Genomic DNA, 8,026 nt, shown 5'->3' with positions numbered 1-8,026 from the left:
CTCACAAATCTTTTCACAAAAGTCAGAGAATATAGCCATCATGCATCTTTGAAAGGTGGCAGGTGCATTACATAAACCAAAAGGCATACGTCTATAAGCAAAAGTACCGAAAGGGCAAGTAAAAGTGGTCTTTTCTTGATCCTCCGCTAACACAGGTATTTGAGAGAAACCAGAGTAACCATCTAGAAAGCAAAAATGTATATGTTTGGATAGTCTTTCTAGCATTTAATCAATAAAAGGTATAGGGTAATGATCTTTTTAGTAGCTTTATTTAATTTATGGAAATCAATTATCATCCTATAACCTGTAATAATTCTTTACGGGAGCAATTCATATTTATCATTAGGAACAACAATAATACCTCCCTTCTTAGGGACACAATGGACAGGACTTACCCACTGACTATCAGCAATGGGATAAATTATACCTGCCTCGAGGAGCTTTAGTATTTCCTTTCTTACCACTTCTTTCATCTTAGGATTTAACCGTCGTTGGTGATCAATAACTGGTTTGGCGTCTTCCTCCAGTTTTATTTTGTGTTGACATAGAGTGGGACGAATGCCCTTAAGATCATCAAGAGTATATCCAATAGCAGCACGGTGCTTCTTCAGAGTTTTCAGTAATCTTTCTTCTTCCTGCTCTGAAAGGTTAGCACTAATAATAATAGGATATATCTTCTTTTCATCAAGATAAGCATATTTAAGAGTATCAGGTAAAGGTTTAAGCTCAAACACGGGATCACCCTTGGGTGGTGGAGGATCTCCTAAGATTTCAACAGGCAAGTTGTGTTTCAAAAAAGGTCCCTGTTTAAAGAATACTTCATCTATTTCCCTTCTTTCATTCATAAACATATCATTTTCATGGTCTAGCAAATATTGTTCTAAAGGATCAGTAGGAGGCATGGCAATAGAAGCAAGACCAATAATTTCATCCTCACTAGGCAATTATTTATCATGGGGTTGTCTACGAAATTTAGCAAAATTAAACTCATGAGACGTATCCCCTAACCCAATTGTAACAACATCCTTTTTGCAATCTATCTTAGCATTAACAGTATTCAAGAAGGGTCTACCAAATATGATGGGACAAAAGTCATCTTGTGGGGAACCAACAACATGCAGGATATTTAACTTTCCCACACAAGACTTCAACATCTCTAACAATCCCAATTGGTGAAATAGTATCTCTATTGGCAAGCTTAATTGTAACATCAATTTCTTCTACCTCACCAGGTGCAATATCATGCATAATTTCTTGATATAAAGAATAAGGTATTGCAATAGCACTAGCACCCATATCACATAAGCCATGATAACAAATATCTCCTATTTTAACAGAAATAACAGGCATGCCTGCAACGGGTCTATGTTTCTTAGCATCAGGTCTAGCAATTCTAGCAGCTTGATCACAGAAATAAATAACATGCCCATCAATATTATCAGCTAAGAGATATTTAACCACAGCAATACTAGGTTCAACTTTAATTTGCTCAGGAGGTGTGTATGTTCTAGTATTACTCTTACGAACAACAGTTGAAGCTTTAGCATGATCCTTTATCCTAACAGGGAAAGGTGGTTTCTCAATATAAGTGGAAGGAACAATAGGATCATTATATGTGATAGTCTTTTCTTCAACTGTAATAGGTGCAACTACTTTTACTTCAGTGGGAGGATTATATTTAAACCACTTCTCCTTAGGAGATCAACATGAGTAGAAAATGATTCACAGAAAGAAGCTACTATCTCAGAGTCAAGTCCATATTTAGTGCTAAATCCACGAAAAGCATCGGTATCCATAAAAGATTTAACACAATCAAACTTAGGTGTCATACCTGACTCCTTACCATCATCGGAATCCCAATCTTCAAAGTTGCGTTTAATTCTTTCCAATAAATCCCATTTGTATTCAATAGTCTTCATCATAGTAGACCCAGCACAAGAAGTATCAACCATGGTGTGATTGTTGAGAGAAAGCCGAGCATAAAATTTTGAATAATCATTTCTCTTGAGATCTCATGATTGGGGCATGAATATAACATTGACTTAAGCCTCCCCCAAGCTTGAACGATGCTTTCTCCTTCGCGAGGCCACAAATTATATATATAATTACGATCACGATGAACAAGATGCATAGGATAAAACTTCTGGTGAAATTCCAATTTCAATCATTTATAGTCCCATGATCCCATATCATCCCATAGCCTATACCATGTCAATGCATCTCCCTTCAAAGATAAAGGGAAGACCTTTGTCGTGGTGGGCACACGACAGATGCCAAGGGATGGCTAAAGAGAGGAGGAGGCTCGAGGGCGCTGGTGGGCTCCAGAGGCGAGGTTGGTATGAGCGGGCGCGGGACGCCAGACATACCCAGGTTCGAGGCTCTCCGGAGAGATAACACCCCTAGTCCTGCCGAGTGTAGTTTGATGTTTGATAGTACAATGTTGCAAGCTGGCCAAGTCTTAGGCTGCTCCTTCTCTCTGGGTGTTGCTGTTTCGGTGGCTAGTTCCTCTCTACGCTCTGTTGCTGCTTACTTCTCTGCTTACTTGCTTGCTTCTCTCATGCCCGTATATGCGTGGGCTCCTGGAGGTTTTATAGACCAACCCCCCAAGGGTACAATGGTAATATTACAAGTGGGTGGGTCCAGGTTGTCGGCGTCCGGGGACCCGGGCTGGGACCCACTGGGGGCCTGTGGTTCGCCGGGTTCCCCTAGGTGCGGGCCCCGCATGCCTAGGGGGACTGTGTGTCGTCTTGTCGATCGTCAGGGCGTGGTCGAGTTGAGTCGTGTAAAGTGGCGCTCCATCAGGTCGCCGCTTGCTATCGTCAGCGGCGAGGGCGGGGGCACTGTAGCCATGCCAGCCCTGGTCAGCGGGTAGATGAGGGGCACTGTTGCCACGCTCCGGCTGACCAGAGGCATGGGCGGGGCACTATTGCCTTGGTCATTGGTGATTGAAGGCTTGTCCCATCGTACAGCCTGGATGGGACGGGAGCTGACCCGTGGCTGGATTGCGGAGCACGCCACGGGTGGAGCTGGCTTGTTGAGGAAGCTTTGGTTGTGCCGGGTTCGGCTGCCTTGTGCTAGTTGTTGAGGCCGAGTCGACGCGTCTCGCCGGGTCAGAGAGTTCTGCCAGGTTGCGGGGCTTGGCCGGTTCGAGCGACTCGGCCAAGCGCGTGCCGGCTTGAGGGGCGATGCTGGACCCGTTGTTTTTGAAAAGGATCCGGGTTCCGTTGCCTGCCCGGGGTTCATCCCATCGAGAGTAGTCCTCGAAGTTGTGAAGGTCCGCCATCTTCGGATGAGTGGGCCTTCGCAGTTTCCCCTTTAAGCAAGGCGGATTCTACGAGCGCCGGGTCCGGCAACACCCACTGTGCGTCAGTTTCCTCGGAAACCGGATTGCAGCGTCCCAGCGGGTCGGGAACCGAGGAGTCCATCGAATCATGGGGCAATCCCTCGGGCTTCGCGCGGGCGCCATGTGGTGCCCGGAAGTCGGAGGGTCCTGATAGGCCACGCGCATGACGGGACTGAACAATGGGCTGGGGCCCGCCGCCACGCACCCTTGGCCCATGCGTGCGGATTTATTGCGGCGTCCGGGGGTCGGTTGCTCTTCCCCAGGCAGTTATTGCGTTTGTACGTGCACACTTATTACGGGGTAGTGGAAAGGGCGCATACAGACGATCCCACTCCCCCACGTTCAACCCGAGGGTTATAAAATGGGGGGCATGGGGCGACAAACATTATTCTCGCTCGTGCTCCTTTGCTCTTGCTCTGCTCCTTGCAACTGATGCACTGCGGCGCCCGTTGCCCCGAGCAGAACTTTGTCGTCGTCCATCTTCTTTCTCCTTCTCTTCCTTTCGTCCATGGCACTGTCGTCGGGCTCTTGGATGGGCTCGAAAGTCACCACCGAAGACATCGCCCATCTTCGGGCGTCGCGGCGCTTGCAGCAGGAGACAGATGTCGCCGTCCGTCTGCCGTGGCAAGCAAAGGACGCAGCCCGAGGAGTCGGAGCACGTGGTCTTCCTCATGCACTTCGAGCGCGGATTTGGGTTGCCGGCGAGCACCTTCTTCCACACGTTCCTGGAGTTCTTCGGGCTCCAGCTGCACCATCTTGGCGCCGGCGCCATCGTCCAGCTTTTCGGCTTCGTCACCCTCTGTGAGGGGTACCTGGGGGTCGAGCCTACGATCGACCTTTGGGCGCGCTTCTTCTTCCTGAAGCAGCAGGGCCCGACGGCTGGAGAGTTCGCCGACTGCGGCGCCGCCGTCATCTCAAAGTGGTCGGGGGCGGACTGCCGCAAGATCCCGCTGGAGGATTCTGCAAAGAAATGGCAGAACTCCTTCTTCTATGTCCGCAACTTGGGTGCGGACCGCATCAACCTTCGGGCCTTCGCCATCACGCTGCCGTGGGTGAAGATGAACTAGGGCTACTCCCCCAGGCGCCCGTCGCAGGAGATTATCAATCTCTGCGAGTGGGTGATGGTGATGAGGACGCGGGAGGGGCTTACCGGCAACGACCTCATCACCGCGTTCATCATGCGCCGTGTTCTCCCACTGCAGAGGCGCTCCTGCCTCATTGGCGAGATGGTCGGTCTTCAAGATCCCAACCGCATCGGGTCGACGTGCCTGACGGCGGAGCAGATCGCGCGCTGAGTGAACGACATCTCCAAGGCCAACCTTGGGGAGGACTGGCGGTTCGGCAAGGTACCGTACAGCGAGTCGAATCCGGCGCCACAGGTGAGTGTCTGGTCACCTTACTTTGCTGCTGCGCACCTCCTCGTCCGTCCTGATGCGAGGCGAGAGGTGCTTCTGAATGCGATCTGGCATCCTTATGCCCGGGATCCATCACAGGTGGTGCCGGTGGCGCTGGAGGAGCCCGCGGCCCACAGTGGGGAGGAGGAAGCCGAGGCCGACGCCGGTGCTGGGCGTCGTGCGGGTAAGTCTTGTATTTTTCTTCGTGTATCTCGAGTTGTTGACCGCGGTATGGCACGGGCGATGCTGATGCCAGTTGTTGGTGTAGTTGCGTTGGGCGGGGGAGGCGGCGACGCGGGCGGAGCCGGGTCATTGCGCGAGGCGGCGCCGAGTCTCCCGCATGGGAAGGATATCGTCGCGCCGCGACCCCGGGCCTCGAATCGCATGGCAGACCCAGCCGGAGCCGGGAGGCCGGCCAAGAGGAAGAGTGGCGCCGGGCATGGGAGGCCAACCGCAGTCCTGGTCCTGTCGGGGTAAGCTCTATCTCCTGTATGCATCCGGACTGTCGAGCTAGCCTTGTCTTTTGCTTATTCTGTCTTCTTCTTCTTCAAGTCACCAATCACGCTGGCAAGGGCGGCGGCGGCCGTCTCGGCCGCCAAAGGGACCGCGTTCCGCAGGAGTCGGTCCGGCCTCGTCGACCAGGTTGAGGAGGAGGGACGGGCCGACTCGGACCTTGGCCTGGAACCGAACAACACCGAGGGCTTGGCCTGGCGAGACATGAATAGGGCCGAGGCGGAGCTGGAGGCGGCGTCGGTTCGGGCTTGGACCGAAGCTGCGGCGGCATGGGCGCGAGCCAACGCGGAGCCGGCCTGGCGCGAGATGCCGGAGGGCTCGGTGGTGGCGGCGATGGTCTTCGAGCCGTCATTGGTGAGGAGCGCGGCCGTGGGCCGGGCTGAGGTAGTGATCCTCGACTAGGAGGTCATGGAGGTGGAGTATGATACCCCGCCGCAGGTCGATGTTGTCGAGTGGGCGGGGGCTGATGGAGGTGGAGGCGGCGCCGTCTTGGAGGAGGCGCTGCGGGCGGCAGCGCGCGAGGCGCCGCCGAGGCGCGGTCGGTGTTGGTGGAGGCACCGCAGGCGGCGGTGTCGGAGGCCACCCCAGCAGCTGGCGGGTGGTGGTGCAGCAGGCCGTCCCGGCGTCCGGACCGAGGGCGGCGACGCAGGGCGTCCCGGTGTCCGGGTCATCGACGGCGTCAGAGAGGGCGTTCGAGGAGGTGCCGGCCGTGTCAGGAGCGGTCAGTGGGGAGCACGCCTTGCTGCCCCGGCAGGGATGGCGCCGGGCCGTCGTGCCGCAGCCAGTGCAGAGCGGGGGCGCCGTGGTCTTTGGACCTCAGACCCAGGAGGAGGCGGCGATGGATGCCATCAGCCGCCGTCTGCGCGGCTGGACGGACCAGCTCGAGGCCTTCGCCAAGGCCGAGGTGGAGCGGACGCGTGACCTGGAGCACGCCGTTCGGGTAAGCTTCTTATTTTTTGCAACTTCTTCTTTGTGGGGGGGGGGCGCCGAGGTTAGGGCCAACTACATAGTAGTTGGGTCGAATCTTTAGAATGTTGTTTTTGTCCTGATTTCTGCTTTCTTCAGCAACTCAACGCCTACCGGGTCGGCAGCTTCAACCGTCTCCTGGGCAAGTACCGGGAGCTCAAGGAGCAGCTCGCCGCCAAGGAGGAGGAGCTTCACGTCGCTGCAGGTATCTTCATGCTCTTTTCTAGTGGGGGCGCGCTAGCACACCCACTGGGTGTAGCCCCCCAGATTCGGGCCAACTATGTAACAGTTGGGCCAAATCTTAAGTTCTTGCTTTCCTTTGTTGAATCTTTCTTTTTCGCAGCCCAGGTGCTGTCCTGGCAGACTCGTCTGCTCCGGGCTGGTCATCACTATGACCAGCTTGTTGTTGACACTGGCCGTCTTGCCGTCGAGGCGGCGCAGGCGAGGGTGGAGGCGGCCGCGGCCCGGCGGTCGCTCGACGAGGCCAACCAGCTGTAGGAGCAGCTGGCGGGTCATAATAGCCGCCTCGAGGCCGAGGTGGAGCTTCTTAAGGCGGAAGCCACCAAGGTGGTAGAGGTGTAGTAGGCCCTGGTCGAGGCGGACCAGCAGCGCGGCAGGCTGGATGATGACAAGGGCCGGCTCCAGGCCAAGGTGGATCGCCTGCGTGGGCAGGTTGCCACGGCTGAGGGGGCCCGTCAGGACGAGGCCCGTCATCGCGAGGTGGCCAAGAAGGCGGTCGACAACAAGGACGCCGAGCTGAAGGCGGCCCTCGCCAAGGCGGCCGATCTAGAGAAGACGCTCCAGGAGCGCGACCGCACCATTGACCGGGAGCAGCATGGTACGTTGCTCGAAGCGCAGCACCTGGAAGAGTCCTTCTCCAGTAAGTGCTTTTTTTGTGTTTTGTCGGGTCGGGATCCGGCCTCTCGTCCTTGTTGTCCCTTTTTTGATATGCTTCACTTTTTGTGGCCGGAGCCTTTCCGGAGATGCAACGGCTGGCAGAGGAAGCCGTCGCTTTCAGCGCGACCCGACCGGAGTCGTTGGATCCGGGACTGACCCGCGGGTGGCGTGGACCTTCCCGAAAATCATCGCCGCTGCTGAGGCCCGCCTGCGGGTCTTGGGGGAGCAGATGGGGCGGTTGTCCCAGGCCGGTACCGCGATGACGGCGCCCCTTTGATCAGACTCCGTCGAGCCCAGCAGCTTCACGCGCCTGGCGCGTTGGCTGGAGATGGGGCCGGACTGGCTTCACGAGTGGCGCGTCTCCGCTGCTCATGCCGGCGCTGAGATGGCGCTCCGGTTCGCGTTGTCTTGGCATCCGGACCTGCAGCTGGACACGCTGATGGGCCAGCGGGCCGGCTCAGAGCAGCTGCTGGAGGAGCAAGCCGGCCGGATCGCTTCCCGGGCCAGCTACATCGCCGAGTTCGCCTTACACGACGAGTTCCACCCTGAGCGGGCGGAGGACGGCGGGGTCTTGGCTGGTGATGACTATGGCCTACTTCTCCACGATCCGGAGGGGGGCTCCGAGGAGACGGGCATCTACCACAATGGGGGTGCCGAAGAGGACACTGGTGCCTCGCTGGACCCGGAGGCCGCCAGGGGAGAGCCGTCAACGTCGCGACGCGGCGCTGGAGATGCCTAAGACACCTTAGTAGAATTTGTTAGGTAGTAGGTCCACCCACCCACTGGGTGTTTAGGGTGTAATGATCTCGGGCCGTGGGCCTTTTAAATATTTATGTCTATATGTCGTGAATGTTTCTGCTTTTGCTTTTCGTTTTTTGGACCAATTTCTTGCGCTTTTCCTTTCTCAACCCCC

The sequence above is a fragment of the Triticum dicoccoides genome, chromosome 2B (assembly GCF_002162155.2).
Source record: "Triticum dicoccoides isolate Atlit2015 ecotype Zavitan chromosome 2B, WEW_v2.0, whole genome shotgun sequence".
In the NCBI taxonomy this organism is placed as follows: domain Eukaryota; kingdom Viridiplantae; phylum Streptophyta; class Magnoliopsida; order Poales; family Poaceae; genus Triticum; species Triticum dicoccoides.
The sequence above is the reverse complement of the archived record's forward strand: the minus strand, read 5'-3'. Positions refer to the sequence as shown.